At 37.7% G+C, this 22,281-nt stretch overlaps 1 long non-coding RNA gene across 1 annotated transcript in view; it reads left to right on the forward strand.

Annotated features, from left to right (window-relative positions):
• The first annotated feature begins 1,504 nt into the window (after nt 1-1,504).
• The window catches only part of LOC115439378 (uncharacterized), a 21,969-nt gene continuing 1,192 nt past the window's right edge, over nt 1,505-22,281 (forward strand). Inside the window, exons 1-2 of the long non-coding RNA XR_003938256.1 lie at nt 1,505-1,626; nt 19,134-19,146. This is a non-coding gene — a long non-coding RNA (uncharacterized LOC115439378). The remainder of the gene's footprint in view (nt 1,627-19,133; nt 19,147-22,281) is intronic.

The raw sequence follows: 22,281 nt of genomic DNA on the forward strand, positions 1-22,281 counted from the left end.
GTGTTACAGCAAAAAGTAATCCATTACTGTAATGCATACTGTAATGCAGAGTCTTCCAGGTATAAACACTAAACCATTGTGCAAAAAGATTCAGATCATGTGAGCACAAGGTCCGCATACAAAACGAATAAATGTGAACCAACAGCAAGAAAATGCAGGAACACATGAAGTAGGAAAATGGAAACGTATCCCCCAATCTATAATAAAAGTACTTTGAACGAAAAGGAAAAATAATTGCACCACATTCAAGAAAATCCAGTTTAATCCAGTTTAATAAGGTTATTTAATAATCCTATAATAATATAATGTTCCCATTCTGTGGCTCATTGTGTTTGTTTTACAAAATTTACTGCTTTGGGTTTCTGGGAAAGTTTGTTCTGCGCCTCCCAGCATCCTTTACCCCTGTGATTCCACCAGTTCGAACCAATGTTAACGTTTAATAGGTGTTACAGGCCAGAAAGGATTAAAGCTATTTCCAGTTTTCTGTGGATTTACAGTGCAGTGGAACAGAAAAGGCCAGTGGCGAACCTCGCTGTAATCTTTGATGTTCCTCAACAATTCCTCAGTGTTCGCGCTGATGGACGATCGCCTGCTGATTAGATCATTCGCCATAAATGTCCTTTTGACATGGACGTCTAATGTGTCCTGGAAATGTCTCAAGGGCTGAATCTCCATCACATTAAAAAAAAAAAAAACTTGGACTCATTTTTAGTGACAAATGGAAAGAGTTGCGTATTCAGCACCTCTCCTATGTCGTTATGGGAGAACAGAATTGGAAAAGCTTTGTTTCATGACACCAAAACCACATTACTTACTTCATATTCTGTTTTTTTTTTTTTTATGGGTAAGTCAGAGTCCACATGAATGAGCTGTACAGTGTGTCACTAAAACGACGTTTACAGCTACAGATAAAACCTTATTTAACCTGAAGTGCTTTAAACACTCTGAACATAAAACAGGAGTTGAAAAAAAAAAAAAAAACACACTGCACGTCTCAGACCAGGAAGCCACAATATCAAAAACCAAAAGCCGCAAGATATAAAAGTTTAAAATGCAACGTGTTTAAAGACATAAAGAATGAGGCATGAAGCATAAAATAAAATGAGTAGATGACGGTTGGGTTTATAAGGTGTGGGTCCGTTCTGAAGCGTCTCCGCTCTGAGAAAACACTCGGGAACTGAACCACAGATGTTGAAGTCACTGTTTAACTTTTTACTGGCAGAGTTCCCGGATGGAGCTAAACACCAAGAAATGCACACAAACAATATGTCATCCGATGTGTCGTCCAACGCAGATGCACATCGCCTGCAAATTAACGTTAAAAGATCTAGTAATGATTAAAAGAGTTCTGTCTGGGTCTGAAACCGAGCCAAACACTTCGAATCCAGTCGAGTTTCATCAGGTTAAAAAGGTTAGAATGAAGGGTTATGGTGGAGGTTTTTACCGTATTTTAAAGACTATAAGTCACGCTTTTTTTCATAGTTTGGCTGGGGGTGCGACTTATACTCTGGAGCGACTTATCTGTGAAATTATTCACACATTATTATATAATTTCACGTTTGTTATTTTCACACTGACAACCACCAGAGGGCGCTCTAGGCTTGTGCACCTGTACCTGCTACTTCTGTACCACTGAAAATTTAACATTTCAACGTTACCGGAAACTTATAAAGACAACTGAGAAGGGCTGAAAAAAATGCCATCAGATAGAAAATCGTATTCTGCAGATTACAAGCTGCAAGTAGTGAAATATGCAGCCGAAAATCGAGCAACAGAAAGAAAGTTTGGAGTGAGCGAGAAACTTGTGAGGGATTGGCGAAAAGCGGAGGTTACTCCGACTGCAGTGAAGGAAAACACAAAAAGCTATCGCAGGCTAAAAGCTAGGTGGCCACAGCTAGAGGACAGAGTTCGCACATTGGTGCTTGAACAACGTGCTGCCGGCAGAGGCTTGTCAACAGTGCAGTTGTGTATCCGAATAACTGTTAATATGTTCCGTTAACAGACCAGACACGTACTCAGTTCGTTGTCTATGCGTCATGTAGCAGAATGTGTTACGTTAGCATACGTAACCCTATCGGCCTGTTGTTTCTAATCCTTTATTATTTTAAACTGCCTTTCAAGATGAAATGTCTGTACTTGGTCTCGGATTTTATCAAATAAATTTCCCCAAAAAATGCGACTTATAGTCCAGTGCGACTTATATGTATTTTTTTTCTTCTTTATTTTGCAACTTTTGGCTGGTGCGACTTACGCTCCGGAGCGACTTATAGTCCAAAAAATACGGTATTTGGTGTTTTTTTTTTTTTTTTTTTTTTCTTTCTTTAGGATCCCCATTAGCTGTACCACAGCTACAGCTATTCCTCCTGGGGTCCTTACAATAATCTTTACAACTTGTCAATGCAAATAACACACAATATAATCATACAAAACAATTTTCACATACAAAAAAACAGACAAAAACGCAGACACGACAGCTCCTTTAGGTCAGCAGCGGTATCATATATACAGTAAATGTATTCAGTTAACCCAGGTATCAATCATCTATGGTCAATAAATGTTTCTTAACTGATTTCTTACATTTCATTGGACAGTTTTCTTGTGTGATGTGTTTCTGGTAGTTTGTTCCATTCTTGCATTCCTCTGTATATTACCATTCTTTCATTGCATTTGTTCTTCATTTGGGTCTGTGTAAAATTACCTCTCGTCCTTTGGGATTAGTGGACTTCTTCTGAATCTGAAGTGCTTTTTCCACCCTGTGCAGTTGGCTCATCGTCCAGTAATAAGGGTTTATGAACTTATTAGTGTATAATTAGAGTATGTGGTGAAGTTATTTACAGATTTTGACCTGGTAAAAATCTAAGTAAACTCAGACAAAAATAGAGAAAAACACAAACATTTGCAACTCTTTTCTCACAGTTTATGACTTCATCCTCAGACAGAATATTCCCATTTTTATTCTAATACAGTCATGAGTTTTTTCTGTAAAATGAATTACTTTAATCTCAGAGAAAACACTCAGAACAACCAATTGAATTTGCAGATTTATGATTTCATAATCAGAAAATACACATTCTTTTTCTGTTTTGTGTTTTTTTTTTCCTCATCTGAATTTACTACTTTAATCTCAGTGAATTTTCTGACTTTCTGTTGCAAATATATAACTTTATAGTCAGTCCAGTATTAGATTTTTTTTTTCTTATATCAAATTGTGAGTTCTGCTTTAACTTAATCCCAGGGAAACCCAGTAACACTATTTTCTGTAGTTTATCAGTTTTGACCTTGTGCCTTCAATTTCAAGATTTTCTTTTTTTTTTTTTTTAACCTAACGCCACACATTTATAACCAGAAAATACTCATGCTTTTCTTAGAAGCTTGTCGGTGTATTCTTCGACCACCACTTAACATTCATTCACATTCATACATCTGTGTGACTGACACTGGAGGTACGGTGGGTGAAGTGTCTTGCCCAAGGACACAACGGCATGTGACTGGGACAGAGCAGGATTCAAACCGCCAACCCTGTGGTTACTGGACAACCTGTTCTACTGCCACCCGTAAAACCACATGATATCTTCATACACTCAATATTTAAGTTTCTAGCATCATTTTTAAAGATTTGTTTTAAATGTATATTTCCACTTTTCAATCTCAAGAATATTTTGCTTTATTTTGCAAATATGTGATAAAGAAGAGAATACTCTGTTTTTCCTCACAAATTTATCTTAAATTTAGAGAATATTTTCTTTTTTTTTTTTTCATATATTTAACCCATAAAGACCCAAACAGCCACTGTCAACCAAAACCATCTACTGATCTAAAATGTTTAATACCTGTTGATCCACTAATCCTATCAATTCGTGTACATACTTGGTGTAAAACACAGTCTGTATCTTTTCATGGTCATCAGATATGACCCATTTGGACGTTCAGAGGCTCCGTAGTTACCGTGGGAACACCATCATCTTCGACAACATTGATTCACCAGTAAAACCCATGGAGTTGGATCAATGACAGTGGATGAAGACACTTGTTTTTTATGTTCAGTTAATGATATATTTTGTTGAAAACGTCACTTTTTCTTCAGTTTTCTCCATTTTTGATACAAGAACCTTCGATTTAATCTGAGCTTTTATGACATCTACATGTTCAGTGAATTAAATAAAGGACAATACCTGATTTTCACTGGAAAAAAAGCAAAATACAGATGATAATATTACAATGAATGGTGATAAATCACTTACGAAAGATTAAATAGAAAATACTATTTGTGAATTACCACAAAGTAGCACTGGGTCTTCATGGGTTAAAAAAATATTCCTGTAATTATAGCAGGTTTTTTTTTCTTGTGGTAGTAAGCCTGTCCCCCAGTGCTGTAGTTCTTTCTTTTTTATATAATGCATCTAAATGTACCATTGAATATGACTGTGAATTAAAGGTTGTGTGTTTAATAAATTACGGTTTTCATTCTTTACTGTTCTGTTCATATATGAAGATATTTTTGTGTCTTTATTATACAAGCAAAGAGGAAAAAGGCAAACAAAAAATACAAATTTGAAAACAAAAATGGTTTCAAAACTTTGAAGCTTAACAAAATCGATAGTGTTCTCATTTTCTTTCATTTCAGATCTGAAACTTCTGCGTGCAGGCCAAAATGTTTTGTCATTTTAAAGTGTTTGTTTGCAAGTTCAAAGGTTTTGCACCGCTAAATGTTTTGCAGGTCAAAAGTTTTGCTTCTAGGTTCCAGTGGACAGGACGCTGTCACATCCAAAGCAAGCTACCAATAGAAACCCACCCCTTCTGCTCATGTAGAGCCCGCCCATCATGTCAGGGTAACTTGAAGCAAAAGTTTTTGCTTCGCAAAAGATTCTGACACACAAAACTTCTCTACTTGCAAACAGTTTTTGACCCAGAGGGAAGTACCACTTGAACTTGCAAACAAAACCTTTAAAATGACTAAATGTTTTGGCCTGCACGCAGAAGTTTCAGATCTGACATGAAAGCAAAATGAGAACACAATCAATTTGTTAAGCTTAACCATTTTTGACACCTTCCTTTACGTTTTCTAATCTGGATTGTTTTGTTTGTCCTTTTTTCCCCTTTGCTTGCATAGTAAAGACACAAAACTATCTTCATATCCTAAAGCCTTCACGTACATTAGACGTACGTACAGTATAATCCTGCTCCTTGTATTTAAAAGTGAAGCAGGACATTTTCACAGCAGAACTTTGTGTCCTGGTCCAGTTCCAGGTCGGTCAAACGCAGACGGTGGCGTGGACGGGCTCAATTCCCGCGGCCTGGAACCACTCAGACAGTCAGGATACTCGCAGCCCCCGCCACCATTCATGTAGCAGCACCATCCAAAGATTACCGCACCGGTTCAACTGTCTGCCAACTCCCACACAAACGCTGACAGCATGTGGAAGGCATGCACACACACTGAGCTGAAAGAGATCAGCATGTGGGCAGAGTTCAAGGCGCACTAAACCACATCCATTGTACTGTGTTTCCTCAGTAGTTTCAGTGTTACTCTGTACTCGTTTCATTCACACTTTGTTGGGAGATAGATTTTGACTCGGGTCAAAGTGCATTCAAATCATCCCTGAAGGTGTAAAACCATATGCAGTGGATGAGAGGTTCAACACAGAAGATCTGACACTTATATGAGAGTTTCTTCTGCTGGAGTTGGTCACTGGTGGCCTCAGCGATGGAGATCCATTTCTAATAGAAAACACGCCTCATCTGCCTGATATTTAGTGTAAGTATTATATGTATTGGAGCATGTTTTGCATTTAAACAGGTTGGTTTTACATCTATGAAATGTATTAATGCTGCTTTAACCCTTTTTAAGACCCCAGAGCTGCTTTTGTGGCACTTCCCAAATTAATTTTTCTCCATATGTAGCCCTTCTTCAGTGATTTATCACCATCTATTATGTATTAGCCTCTGTATTTACGTTTTTATTATGTATTTTCCTGTATATAGGAAAATACATGATAATAAAAAGTTAAAGGAGTTTGTATGTAGGTTTGTGGCCAAAACTGGTACTGCAATCACAGTCAAATACTGGCCGAGCACAGGTGTCAAACATGTGGCCCAGGGGCCCAGTCCGGCCCGCCAAAGGGTCCAATCCGTCCTGCGGGAGGAATTTGTGAAAAGTGTAACCGGTGTGCTCATTTCGTCTGCATTGTGTGGTTGCCCGGTTGTGTCCCACGGGATGGAAGAGGGAGGCGGAGCAGGTCGCACTAATGGTGGATTCATCTGAACAACAGAACTAAGGTTTGTAGTGGGTCAGTCACGGCAGGCAGAGGCTCGGTCTCCAATACAAAAGAGTTAGCACAATTAGCTTAGTACATTACAACATTACTGAAACATATGATCCAGTAATATCAACTATAACAAATTTACTTTCAAAGCGATCACTACGCAAATATTATGTGCGAAATAGCTCTTCTCCAATTACAACTGGAATTTATGATTAATAAAGTTTACTCCTGTAGCGGACCGAGCATATACACCTACCCCTGAGCATCCCTCATCAGCTGACTGACTTCTGTTTCCGCCAGCCAGAAGAAGGAGCCCCCGAATGACCACCCATACAACTGATATGTGGAGGGCAAGTGGAAGCAGTTACTGCTCTAGTAAGCTCTGTTACAAATGCAAAAATTACACTGAAGATATGAACAATCAATAGTGTCAAGATCATTTTAATTCAGGTTCCACAGACAGACTCACACAGTCCAATTAGATTTCAAATGGGTCAGAACCAGTCAAATATTATCATAATAACATAAATAATGACAACCCCAAATTCTCTTTGTGTTTTTTGGTGTAAAAAATTAAATTACATAAAAATGTTTACATTACCAAACTATACTTTTACAAAAAAACATGAATAACCTGAACAAATGAGCAAATGAAAATGTCTTACTGTTTTACTTACAGTTTTAGTGTAAATACATGAAAATATTACATTTACAAAGAGAAAAATTAGGAGTTGTCATTCTTTATATGTTCTTATGATAGTATTTGACTGGTCCTGCCCACTTCAGATTGAATTGGTCTGAATGTGGAACCTGAACCAAAAGGATCGTTAATATCTTAGAGTAATTTTTGCATTTCACAAATTCACCCCAAGGGCCGGACTGGACCCTTTGGAGGGCCGGATTTGGCCCCCGGGCCGCATGTTTGACACCTGTGTTACAGAAGATGGCAGTGTTTCCACGTTCATTTCGGAGCCTCTGAACGTCCAAATGGGTCATGTCTGATGACCATGAAAAGATGATAAACTGCATTTAACACCAATTATTTACATGTATTATTTCAGGTTTAGTGGCTCAGAACTTATTAAACATTTTAGATCAGTACATGATTTTGTTTGCCAGTGGCTGTTTAGGTCTTTATGTGTAAAAAATGTAAATATGTGACATATTACTGAGTCGTTTATGTTATTTTGTCATGGATTTTGTCCTATTTGTATAATATGTTGTTCTTTTTTATTAAAGTGAAAAACACTTTCACAACAGCACTAATGGGGATTTGTGAGCTGCAACACTTGTTCAATAAAAGATTTGAACATACTGGTACCAGGTCGTTCAACAGAAATACTTGTGGATTCAACCTGACCTGGAGCCACCCCTGCAGCAGGAGTCAGGTCCAGTTCCTCTGGTCTATGTGTCCAGTGTCCAGGTGGAAACACACACATGGTCTAAACCAGGGGGGTCAAACTCAGTTTCTTTCATGGGCCACAAACAGCCCAATTTGATCGCAAGTGGGCCGGACCAGTAAAAAATCAGAATAACCTAGACATGACAACTCCAAATTCTTCTGCAAATTTTACTGCAAAAAAAAAATAACATTATTACATGAAAATATTTTCATTTACAAACTATCCAAACAAAAAAGATGTGAATAACCAAAAAAAACAAACAAAAAATTGGAATTTCTAAAGAAAAATAAGGGCACTAACACTATTACACCTCAGCTTATCATTATACATGTGTTTACAGATCAGATCTACAAAGGCACAAAACATTTAGTAGGAGGCAGAATATTGTTAAAATTGCTCTCAATTTTCTTTCGACATTTCAAACTGTTCATATTTGTTTAGGTTATTCACATTTTTGTACAAGGATAGTTGGTAAATGCAAACATTTTCATGTAATTTGACATTTTTTACACTAAAATGACGAGAAAGGTTTGGGGTTATCATTATTTATAGATTATTATGATAGTATTTTATGGATTTGTTCCACTTTAGATCGAATTGGGCTGAATGTGGAACCTCAACTAAACAGATTTTGACACCCTTCATACCCTTGTTAATGCAGAAAAAATTATTAGACCATCAAAAGTCATCAAAAACAATGGTTATGCAGTCAAGTCCTAACTCCTGTGTGTATCATGTGACTAAAACGGACAGAAAAGAAACATGGAATGTCTAAAAGCACTGTTTTTGTCAGTACAATGCCATAGATATTGATGTAAGAACTGAAGTGATTTTGGTTATTATCAAGGAAACACTGGAAACAGTTAAATATCAGCTCTGAAATTAAACTACTATAACCTTTTTTTGTTATCACTATATTTGTCCAAACAAATGTACTTTTAGTTGTACCAGGCATTAAGATGAACAAGAAACTGAAGAAAAAAAGGGTGGTCTAATAACTTTTTCTGCGACTGTATGTTCAGTGTAATTTTTGCATTTCACAAATTCATCCCACAGGTCAGATTTGACCTTTGGCGGGCCGGTTTGGCCCACGGGCCGCATGTTTGACGCCTGTGCTCTAAACTGTATTTGATTCACGTTCACTAGCCTGACAGTCTGGTTGTTGTCAATATTTATTCACACGTCGTCCTTCACTTCAAATCTTTGTGACAGAAAATCAACAGGTCCAACATTTTTTTGTTTTTGTTTTTTTATCAGATAATGGCAGTTTCACACAAATGATGGTTTGATGAATTTATTTGTGTTGTGGAACCTTGAAAAAATCAGCCTTAAATACATAAAAGCCTATTTTTCACAGTGTAAGATTCATGTGGGCTAAAGTACATTCCACAAAATGAGGTCTAGGAAAATACTCTAATCTGTAAAGCCTTAGCTCTGTGTTTATGACTGTACATGGTCCAAACTCAGTATCTGACGACAAATACTTCATTAAATTATATTTAATTGATGACAGTGGTAAATAATCATCTGTTGTTTGTTTCTGAAATGTAATAGAACTGAATTTGTTCAGTTCAAAGATATGACCTTAAAGACCTTAAAACAGTTCATTTAACCCAAAAGGATGAAAAAAAAAAACAATTACTGATCTAAAAGGTTTAATACCTGTTCATCCATTAATCCTATCAATACATGTCAATAATTGGTGTCAAATACAGTTCTTCATCTTTTCATGGTCATCAGATATGACCCATTTGGACGTTCAGAGGCTCCGTGGTTACCGTGGAAACACTGTCATCGTCTACAACACTGATTCACCGGTAAAACCCATGGAATTTGACAAATGACAGGGGAGGCACTTGGTTTATGTTCAATTAATGATAGATTTTGCTGAAAAAGTCACATTCTTCAGTTTTCTCTGCTTTTGATATAATCACCCTCAACGTTAATTTGAGCTTTTTACGATCATCTGCATGATCAGTGAATGAAAAATAGTAAAATACCTGATTTTCACTGAATAAAAGCAAAAAACAGAGGATAATATTACAATAAAGGATGATAAATCAATCAAGAAAAGTTCAAATAGAACGGGAACTGCTACAAAAGTAGCACTGGGTAGTGATGGGACTGTTGGTTCTTTGAAGGGAGTCGTTTAATCAGGAGTCGTTCACTGAAAAGAGTCGTTCAACAGACTGGCTCTTTGGTGTATTTTGCATTCTTTTGAAACACCAGTGTTTGAATGACTAAATAGGCTACATGTGATGATTGACATTACATTTTAAAGGTGTTTAATTGGCGCAGCAGCAGTAAATATTCTTACTGTAAAAAGAATGGTTAGTTCAAATGTGTGGGTTAAATCCATGACATGAGAGGTGACATTAGACAAATGATGGAACTGGACCAAAAACATCCCAGTACATTATGTGGACTAGTCTGTAGAATAAAAATGAAGAAGAAAATAAAACATTTTCTGATTAAATAACATTTTATTCTCCACAAAACAAGAACAATAAATGTGTGTAAACATACGGTAAAAACTGCACAAAACGCAACAGTGATGAACCAGTGCAGTTACTGAAATACCTGAACTGGTGACATTCTCAGAACTAGAACAGTCTGTTCCACCAGGACAGTCGCTGCTGAGTTTTCAAATGGCGCTGCAAATTATTCGTTGACCCAGACTTGAAAGATATATGTTTTTTGCAAATATTGCCAGTGTCATGTCCATCTTTTCTTTCTGAAAAGTGCATCCAAATCATCCTCCTTTTTCTTTGGCTCATTCCTCACAGGTGCTCACTCACTCAAACTTTTCTCCTCCTCCTCCCAGTCTTCCAGCTCCGCCTCCTCCCAGTCTTCCAGCTCCGCCTCCTCCAGTCTTCCAGCTCCGCCTCCTCCCAGTCTCCAGCTCCGCCTCCTCCAGTCTTCCAGCTCCACCTCCTCCAGTCTTCCAGCTCCGCCTCCTCCAGTCTTCCAGCTCCGCCTCCTCCAGTCTTCCAGCTCCGCCTCCTCCAGTACACTCACCTTACGCTTCAAACTGTTGTTTTTTTTTTTTTTTTAACTTCTTGCCATCAGACATGCTCAGTGCACTCTTTTTTTCTGCTGGAACATTCTCTCCTGCCCAATGCCTCCCCAGTGACGCTAAATTGACAGGCAATCGGACACTCCCTCCTTAAAAAAAACATGAACGGCACTTTACAAACACTCAGTTCCCATCGTTCATTTCAAAGAGCCGTTCAAAAGATTCGATTCGTTCGTGAATTTGACATCACTAGCAGTGGGTCTTTATGGGTTAATTTATTTATTCTTATTTCTTTGTTTTGTTTCGCACAAAAGGGGAAAATGTCAACAAGAGCAAACCGTCATTTAAACAGGGGTATCTGTTCAGAACTTCACAACAGTTTCAACATTTTCTTGAAGCTCCATAATCTTCATGCTCTTTTTTCTGTTCAGTTCTTCGGTGCCTCTCTGCTCCTCTGCAGTGTCAGCAGTGTGTTACTGTTACCGTTAGCTTAGAAAATTAGCAAATCTGGACAAACTTCATATAAGCAGACAGTTGCAGAAGTCCCTCAGTTCAGTTTCAGCTCTTTGCACACCCTCCCACCATCTGTGACCTTTTCCTAAGGCTAATAAGTGTTCCTGAATATTGCACACTGCAGACCCCTGTGCAGAGGCAATAAAAGCATTGGCTTCATTAAAGGGCAGCCATGGTTTCTTTCAGGATTTTCAGCACTTATTTGACTCTTGCCTTCTTTCTAAAGCTGTCTACACAATGATTCCTTTGACAGTATGCAGCTTGTACTTCTTGCCAACCCATAATCCTGTACTTCAGCAAATAAGTGAGGCCTATATAATGAGGCCACTTACAGAGTTCACTGTGTCCTGACTTACTTCAGTCGTCTGTGCACAATAACAAGCTTTGACTTAAAATGAGAGTCATTATCACTGACAGAGGCTACAGAGGAATAACATTCAATATCCAGACAGCACTTTTTCTCCCTGATATCCGTCTGCCACCAGGTAGTATTAAGAAAACTCTAAATCTTACCTGTTATGCTGCACAAAGGTCTAAAATCTCTGTAATATCCACCCTGTTAATGGAGACTTTACAGCAGAGGAAGCAGAAGTCCAAATGCATGTATTAGACTTCATCTGAAAACCTCCTCTAGTTTCTGGGGTTTAAAGGCTGCAATAAAACTTAAACTACATTATCTCATATGTAACTCTAACCTTTGAATGGGACCTGATGGACGCTAAAAGGATATTGTAAGTATAGGTTAGGTGATAATATGTACCTAATATATCCCATACATACTATATATGCTCCAAAAGCTCATGTTAGAATATCACACATTAAAGGTTTAGTTTGGAACATCTGCATGTGCTCATGTGTGTCTGTAAGGTGTGTGTTAGTGTTGTTTACTACTAATTTTCCACTAGTGGAATCAGTCCAGCTCATTACCAAGGTTCAAATAGTTTGGATTTTTCATAATAGTTTAGTTTTATTTGGTTTGGACTTTTTTTCTCTAATTCAGTTAGTTTTAATTAGTTTTTAGAGCAGGTTAGTTAGTTTTTATTAGTTTTAATTTTTTTCTAAATGCTTAGTTTTAGTTAGTTGTAGTTCAGTGGTCTCTTTTCTCTTCTTCCTGTCGTCGTATTCAAATAAATCCCAGACAGGACTCTGCTGCTTTCTCCCAACTTTAGCCCCATGTTTCCAGGTAGAGTGGGGACCAGAAGACGACTGGAAACCACAAGTGAACACAAGTGATGGACCGTCAAGTACCGTACGGTGCAGCTAGCTAAAACTGCTAGAGCAAAATAAATTGCTTTCGTATCAATCCGACGTTGACAAAAAACGAAAACAAAGGGAATTTTACCCATAATTTTTATCCATTTTAGTTAGCTGCATGTTTGACACTTGTGCATTACAGTGACCAGTTTCTTAGTTCCATCCACCAGAAACAAACCATGTGTTTACAAACAGAGCTGGGAGGGAACTCAGGCATCTTTGGAATTTTGTCGCGACGTGCATTGTGGGAAGCGAAGGCTCACACAGCTTCCTGACAGCTGCAGCTGGAACAGACATGATGCGGAAACGGCAGGAGCTCCCTTCCCTCTGTGCATGTTCCTCCAGCCGTTTCCATATCGTGTTTGTTTCATCCATATGATACCATGTGGTTCCACTGCTGAACCTCCCTTTCCCACAATGCACGTCGTGACAAAATTCCTCAGACGCCCAGTTCCTCCAGCTCTGTTTGTAAACACATGGTTGTTTGTGGGGACGGAACTAAGAAACTGTTCACTGTAATGAAAGAGGTTCAGCTGAGGAATGACAGACAGACGAACAGATTCATGAAACTGAGGACTGAGGATGGACAGATGTGAGGAAAAATTGGTCACGAAAGTCTACTGCACCTTTAAGTCCAACAGTAGCACATTTCAGTACTGAACGCATCCTCACGTTGGTGTGTTGGTAGAGAGTGGAGGAGTGTCTGCCTGACGCGACGACGGCATTGGACGCACGAGCATGATTACATCAGCGGCAGCTCGATGAAAACAGCAAGTGTGGCGGATGGAAAGCATCTGAGGGTGTGGCTCCACTTTGGTAAACTTCATGCAGACTGTGCTTCAGTGTCTGTACTGCTAAATGTAAAAGCAAATGTGAACACCTCAAACCTGAGGAAACACCTGGTCAAACATAATCTACACCTGAAGGCTGAGGAATGTACAGTATTAGAAGGCTGTGAGTCCTGCACCAGCACCGTCAGTGCACACTGCAGCAGCCGGCAGCTCCTCACCTGCAGCAGCATCAGGAAGAAGAAGTGGTGTCAAAAAAAACACAAAAAAAAACAGAGTCAGTGTGGAGCAGGCTCCGCTCTGGCCAGAAAAAGTGGATGTGTTGGTGTTCCTGAAAAAGAACTGCTGAGCATGTGCAGTACAGTTTATAGAGGGAGTGGTCTGTTTTAGTTTGAAAAATGTTATATGTACTATTTTTAAGTTATTTACCCCCCCCCCCCCCCCAACACTTGTCTCAAGTTTCCTGTTATGTTATTTCACTTGTGATGTTGAGAAATAAATATTCAGAATTCTGACGTTTTTACTGTTTTTAACCCGTTCATGTGTACTGGTCACTCCAGTGGACAGCTGTTCAAATCTGTTCTCTTTCATTGACTTTATCATTTTAGTTCCATATGTCCAACACAGTGAACGCTTATGCATCATTTCATACACTGCAGTTCAGACCATTACTGTAACTTTGCTGTTCTTGATAAACCTGATCGGCACTAACATGTTTGAGTGAAAATCAATTCCTTGTTATTGTTATTAGACTGTAATTAACAGTTTTTTAAACAAAAGGTTTTTTTTCCATATTATCTCCATAAAGTGAGGAATAACTAATATTATAGTGTGTTAAAATGTGACAAAACATCAGATTAGCAGCATTAAAAAAATGTATTTCATAGCTTTCACACAGTATATCAGTAAAAAAATAAACACATGGTGTCCAGCTGAGGGATTTTTTGCAATTCCATGAAAATAGGTTCATAAAAAAATTTCAATTGCAGTGTTTTTTTCACGCCTAAACAGAGATAAAAACACTCAGGATAAAATCTTGATTAAGGTTCCCATAATTTGTGCATGAAAGGGTTAACAGACAAAATGACTGTAATCACCACACATACACACAAAAATCATCGAAAACAGGTACCGCTGTATACCAGTACCAGTTCCTAGGAACCGAGTATCAGTACCGTATTGGTTTAAAAGTGAAAGGTACCCATCCCCACATGTTCCTCTGACCATTAATTATAAACACAACATCCTCCAATATCTGTCAACAATTAGTTCAGATGTTCAGAGATCTACCATTAGCTTGATTTGGATTTTTACAAGGTTCTCACACTTGGATGGAGCGGTGATTCTATCACACAGGTGTCAAACATGCAGCCCGGGGGCCAAAACCGGCCCACTAAAGGTTCCAGTCCAGCCCGCAGATGAATTTGCAAAGAGCAAGTTAGGACATATCATAATAACCTATAAATAATGACAACACCAATTTTTTCTCTTTGATTTAGTGCAAAAAATATTAAATTATGAAAATGTTTACAAACAAACTGTCCTTTAACAATAAAATGTGAATAATCTGAACAAATATGAACAACCTGAAATGTCTGAAGAAAATTAAGTGAAATTTTAACAATATTTTGCCTGTTACTAAATGTGTTGCGTCTTTGTAGATCTGATCTGTAATGCACATGTAGAAATGATAAGTCGAGGCATAATATTGATAAAATTGTACTTACTTTTCTTAACAAATTCCTTTTTCAGGTTATTCACATCCTTTTTGTTTGGATAGTTTGTAAATGTAAATACTGGCATAATTGAATGTTATTTTTTGCATTAAAATAATTTGGAGTTGTCATCATTTATTGGCTGTCATGCTGTTATTTTACTGGTACGTCCCACTGCAGATTAAATTGGACTGAATGTGGAACCTGGAAGAAAATGAGTTTGACAGCCCTGTTCTAGACCATCCTGTCTGTGATCTACATGAGTTTAAGGTCACTTGAACACAATACAGAGAATAAATACAGAGTCCCTGCCTTTAGCCCTTTCAGGGCTGGTTTTCCCTCAAAATCTCAAATTATTTTTGTGCATTGTATCATGACACCGTGATTATCGTTAGTTGATGATCACCCCTATTTTCATTTCACTGCTCAAACTGCTTATTGAGAAACTGATAAATAAGGTAGCAAAGTTCGATGATTTTGTGGGGGAGTTTTTAAGATTCCTATTAAATGGATCTCACACTGAGAGTGTTTTTCGTCCACTGTTTGTGTGGTTTAAAGCGCTGACTTCTCGCAGGCTCTAAATGGAATGCAAAGTCCACAAAATGCAAAGACAAGCCGGGCTGAAGTCGCTAATTTTCAGAGTGAAAACACAAAAAGAGAAAACCTCAATAGTAACACTTCCACCAGCGAAACAAAGACAGTCAGTCCATGAACAGCAGAAGGATGGATAGAGGTGAACATCCTCATCTTTTCACTTCTGCTCTGATTGCGTTCATTCTACAGCTGTTTACTGACTCGGCTTCAAAGCTACACGATGTCGACTACAAATGAATGTTCATGTTGGAGGTTATTATGGGGATTTGCCTTCACAGCGGGATCCTCATTCTAAGTCATTGAAGCTCCTTCAAAGAGCCAAACCTTTCCTTTTCGGTCAGTTCTTCAGAAAAACGTGTCTGACTGAAGTAATAACTTCAGGATGTTACATAAAGGAACATTCTCATTCAATTGACGAGTTTCATTATGGAAATGAATTATGTTTTAATGAGCTACACTCTTCAGGCAAATACTAAACTTGTTAATTCACCAAACATTTCTTTGTTTCATATCCATTAAAGCTGTTGTAGCGTAATGGCCAAAAGGTGGTTTTTCTTGTCTGTTTTTGACATTATTTTCACCATGTGTGTTTAATGAAATTGCAAAATTAAATTAGTCTGTTTGCGTGCAGGAGTAGATCAACTCACTACATTATCTAGATGTGTTAGTCCAACTATTAAAACTCCCATTTCAGTCAAGCTGACACATTTACATGCACATTTGAAGTCTAGTTTCAGCTGGACTGAAGCAATAATTATTTTTTTAAGTGTCTGGTAAACCCACTGACTGGATTCAGAAAGCCAGTTTAAAAAGAGGTTTAAAGAAATGGTCTATACCAGTGTTTTCAACTTTTTACACTCACTCCAGTGGACAGCTATTCAAATCTGTTCTCTTTCTTTGACTTTATTGTTTTAGTTCCATATCAGCCAACACAGTGGACGCTTATGCATCATCTCATACACTGACATTCAGACCATTACTGTAACTTTGCTGCTCATGATAAACCTGATCTGCACTAACATGTTTGAGTGTAAATCAATTGCTAATTGTTATCAGACTGTAATTAACAGTTTTCTGGAAAAAAAAGTTTTGTTTTTGTTTTTTTTTGCATATCCTCCTGAGACCCAGCAATGCATTTTGTCCTCTGTAGGGGACAAAAGTTTGAGTTTTACCTAAAAATGCTGTGTATTGCAAAGGACATTCCATTAACAAATCAATCAATAAATAAAAATAATTTTAAAAATGTGTCTGAAAAAACTGTTGCATTATGCAGTTTCCAATCAAGACAATTTTTTAATGTAAAAAAAAAAAAAAAAAGCTAAAACTGTCAAATTCCTGGGTCTCAGGAGGATTTTATCTCCATGAAATGAGTAATAACTAATATTAGAGTATGATAAAATGTGAGACAACAGTAGCAATTTAGCAATTAGTGACATTAAAATTGTTTTTATGTCATAGTTTTCACACAGTATATCGCTTTCTGATGATTATTTTTAAAATAAATGTTTCTTTGCTTCAAAACTTAAATGCATGGTGTCCAGCTGAGTGGACATTTTTGTAACTCCATGAAAAATAGGTTCATTAAAAAAACAAAAAATCAATTGCATTGTTTTTTTCATGCCTTAAGAGGAACAAAAACACTCAAGAAAAAATATTGACTAAGGTTCTCATAATTCATGCATGAAAGGGTTAAACAGTTCCAAAAATGAATGAACAACGGCAGGATTCATCAGGCAAAAATGATGAAACAGTGATTCAGGAGCATGAGACGTCATTTTCAGCCAGAGTCCAGACCTGAAACCCACTGTGTTGGACACATGACCGACATGGAACGGCCTCCAGGCCATCCCATCATCATTACAAGATCTGGGATGGAAAACTGATGCAACTAAGGATTAAACTAAATGTTGAGACATTTATTGTGACATTGCATGAGTGCTGGCCCCCGATGAATGTGTTATGTGTGTAACATGATTTTTTTTTTTTTTTTTATGTAACTGGATGATGTACATGAGTCCATATGGAGTCAGAATATAATATGGTCCTTCTCATTTTATACATACTTGAATGGAGAAATGTTAAGATCATCCCTCTATCTCTAATCTTTATTCAACCAGGAAAAAGCCCATTGAGATTAAAAATGAGCAGAAGTTACACAAAATAGAAATAACAGCCAAACATAAATACAAAAAATATACATAAAAATATACATATAACAATAAAAGTCAGTACTAAACCCAGACATAAAACACTAGAAGAACATACATATAAAGACTGGCCTGCGTGATCCCATACAATATGACACAGGTGTCAAACATGTGGCCTGGGGACCTAAACCGGCCCGCCAAAGGTTCCAATCTGGCCCACAGGATGAGTGTGCAAAGTGAAAGTTAGGGCATCGAACTCAAAAATAATATCATAATAACCTATAAATAATGACAACACCATTTTTTTTGTCTTTGATTTAGTGTAAAAAACATTAAATTATGAAAATGTTTACATTAACAAACTATCCTTTAACAATAAAATGTGAATAACCTGAACAAATATGAACAACCTGAAATGTCTAAAGAAAATTAAGTGGAATTTTAACAATATTCTGCCTGTTACTGAATGTTTTGTGTCTTTGCAGATCTGATCTGTAATGCACATGTAGAAATGATAAGTTGAGGCATAATATTTCTAAAATTGTACTTATATGTTTTTAACAAATTTCACTTTTTTCAGGTTATTCACATCCTTTTTGTTTGGATAGTTTGTAAACGTAAATATTGGCATAACTGAATGTTATTTTTGCACTCAAACAATTTGGAGTTGTCATTATTTATTGGTTATCATGCTAGTATTAGACTGGTCCGGCCCACTGCAGATTAAATTGGTCTGAATGTGGAACCTGGAAGAAAATGAGTTTGACAGCCCTGCAACATGACACAGCTGTGGCTCATAATAAGTGGGTTATGAACATAATTTCAACTAGAAAAGGACTTGGAGAGCGCAGACCTCCGCCAAGGCAGATCACCCCCCCCCATCACCAAAATTTAATCATTCCTTGTGCCAGTATCAACATTTCCTGAAAATTTCCTGAAAATCCATCCACAACTTTTGAGTTCTCTTGCTAACAGAAAAACAGACAGACAGACAAACCCTGATGAAAACATTTCCTCCACCGTTTCACTTGGTAATTAGAACACAGTTGTATAGAAGTTTAGAAAATACAGAAATATTATCCTTAACCCAAAAAGACCCAATGCTACTTTTGTGTCAGTTCCCAAATGAATTTTTCACTATATGTAGCAGGCCTTGGCATCAGTGAAAGAGCGTAGAGTTCGACTGGTGCAAATCTTTATTTCATCATCATGCACCGTGAAACTAAAACACAAACATTTGTAGATAAGTTATTTTACAAAGTTTACTTAGGTTACATTTTCTTTAAAAGCACAGACATTATTACAAACAAGACATTTACTCTTAATTAAAATTGGAATTTAATACATACATTTCAAACAAAAGAACAAAACATGCCACTACAGTTAATTACCACATACCTTGCTCCGCCTACCAAGGGTGCAAACTCCTCGCTCATCCAGTGAATAGCAACTGGTATGAGAACCAAACTGCGCATTGACAAAAAAAAACAAAAACATTCCACATGATATTGATATTTGTTCAAAATAATGTGTCAAACAAATTAAACTCACATGTTCTTTGTGCTCTCCTCACTTCTGTGTTCAGCTCAGTCCTGCTCTGCTCTGTGTGGCGAACCAGGTATGAGCCAATCAGCTTCATTAGATCCCAAAAGGGGGTGTGGCAACAATAGAACAAAATGGGAAGAAAATCCAACAGAAACCAAAAGTAAATAAAAACAAAAAAAAGGAAGAAAAATCTAAAATAATAAACCTATCACTGGCCACTAACACTATATTTTACCTTTCTTTAGTGATTTCTCACCACTGAGTGTAGTATCATCCTGCTTATTTTGCATGTTTTTCAATGTAAATAATGTTTCTTCCTACATTTAATTCACTGATCGTGTAGATGTTCATAAAAGCTCAGATTAAAGTTGTGGGTTATATGAAAAACAGAGAAAACTGAAGAAAAACTTTTTCAGCAAATATATCAAAAACTGAACATAACTCCATGGTGTCTGTCCTCTGTCATGATCCAACCTGTGGTTTTACCGGTGAATCTGTTGTAGAACAGGGTGTCACACTCATTTTAGTTCAGGGGCCACATACAGCCTAATATGATATATAGTGGGTCAGACAAGTAAAATATTAGGATAAAAACTTATAAATAATATCAACTCCAAAGTTTTCTCTATGTTTTTGAGTGAAAAAAGTAACATTTCGTAATGAAAATGTTTACATCTACGAACTGTACTTGAACATAACATAAAAATATATGAACAACCTGAAAATTCTTAAGAAATATAAGTGCAATTTAACAATATGCACCATAGTCTATCATTTATACATGTGCATCATAACGTACAGATCACAGCGGATCTACAAATACACAAAACATTTAGTAACAGGGAGAATATTGTTAAAATTCCACAGACTTCTCTTCAGACTTTTCAGGCTGCTCTATTTGTTCAGGTTATTCACATTTTTTTGTAAAAGGCTAGTCTGTAAATGTAAACATTTTGCATAATGTTAATTTGTTTACACTGAAACAAAGAGAAAAAATAGCTGTTTTCATTATTTCTAGGTTATTCTGATAGTATTGTACTGGTCTGACCCACTTCAGATTGAATGGCCTATAATGATTCTAACATCCTTGACTGTTCAAATTTTCAGTGTAATTTTTGCATTTTTCAAATTTATCCCACGGGACAAATTGGATCCTTTGGCGGGCCGGTTTTGGTCCCCAGGCCGTATGTTTGACACCTGTGTTATAGAAGATGACAGTGTTTCCACGGTAACTACGGAGCCTCTGAACGTCCACATGGGTCATATCTGATGAGCATGAAAAGATGAAGAACTGCATTTGACACCAGTTATACATGTATTGATAGGACTAGTGGATCAGCAGGTATTAAACATTCACATCAGCAGATGGCTTTGGTCACCAGTGGCTGTTTGGGTGGTTATGGGTTAAATTTATCCAAAGCTTTAAGGGTTGGACTGACTTCCACTGACATCCAGAAAGCACAAATAAAAACCACAAATGACAAAGGAAGAGGCCTTCCCACTGCGGTCCCCTCAGGGAGTGTGTTTGTCCTCTGTCTGCCTGTCTGTGGGTATCTACCACTGCATAACTCAGACAGCAGGTCGACATGATTTGACAACCATCAAATCTAATCTCACACGCTGTTTGTAAGTGATTTTGTTCATTTTCTAAGTTCAGGCATCATTAACCTATCTGCGCTGGTTGCCGTGGTAACAGCATGGGCATGCACAGTATGCAAATAAAAGTTTTTTGCAAACCCAAACAAAAGGGCAGACGAGAAGAGGAATAGACGTGTCCTCCTGCACTTCAGACCGTGCAGTTTAGTCATGGTGCGTTCAGGTGTCAGAATCGGCGCAGAAGAGGCTGATGTGATCACGCCGCCGTCACGGACAGCGATGGTTAATGTTGTCTGAATGTGATCCAGCACATGCAGCATGTGACAGGAAGAACACTGAACTCTGAGAGCAAATGGAACACACCAAACAACCTCAGGAACAGGTTTGTTTTGTGCTCAGGTGTTTTTTTTTAACCACCAAACCATGATCAGATCAGTTTGACTTGGATTTTTCAATCTGCAGATTTCCACGCCCGTCCGTCTCACAGCCGGGGTTTCACACTCAGCCGTTCGCCGTATGAGTCATTTCTGCTCATGTCCAGATGATTCTATGGTCCGTTTCACTTCTCCCAACACTCTGCCAGAGCCGCTCAGTGTGGGAAAACCTATCATCTCTCATTTAAACCAATTCTCATTCGATTTCTCTTCTGCGATGACTCATCTCTTTATTTTCACGTAACAGATGGTGAAAAATGGCTGCCCCACATTTGGGATTTGATTGTGATTGTTTGCAAAGATGGTTGTCTGTTGTTCATAAACACACATATTCATCCTGTTTGAGACTCCAGTGTCTAAAATGTTCCCCTCCGCAGGATGGTTGAATTCACTGTGAATCACTGTTCTGTCATCTTCCACTTTACACTCCAAACACAACCCACAAACCTTTATTTGTTTCCTTAAACTGGATGATTGTGTGTGCGTATAATTCACACTGATACTCGTTCCCCAGGGGCTTGAAACTTATTGTCCAACACCGGCTATTGTTTAAAAGATGACACAGCATTACTGTGTGGTTTTCTGCATTTTCTACACCCTTTTTCTCCCAATTTAGAACAGACAATTCCCTGAGCACTGCGGTCTCTGCTACTTCTAACTCCCACTCAGAGCAGAACTCAGCAGCTCAACAGCTTTATTAAGTCAGGTACTTCTCAAACTCGCACTTTTTTACTTTTCCCTTTGATTTTCTCAGTTCCTCGTTGAATATTGTGTGAATATCCAGTGATTCTGAAAGGAGCTTTACCATTTCTGATTTTTAACCAGTCACAAGACTTTGCAAAAATTCTTATTACCTCTGCCAGGAGGTACTGTGAGCGCTCTGCTTTGTGTGTTTGCATGTGTTTGTTTGTTTGTTTGTTAGCAGGATAACTCAAAAGTTATGGACAGATTTTCATGAAATTTTCAGTAAATGTGATACTGGCACAAGGAAGAAATTATTAAATTTTGGTGGT

The sequence above is a fragment of the Sphaeramia orbicularis genome, chromosome 3, assembly GCF_902148855.1.
Source record: "Sphaeramia orbicularis chromosome 3, fSphaOr1.1, whole genome shotgun sequence".
Taxonomy (NCBI): Eukaryota; Metazoa; Chordata; class Actinopteri; order Kurtiformes; family Apogonidae; genus Sphaeramia; species Sphaeramia orbicularis.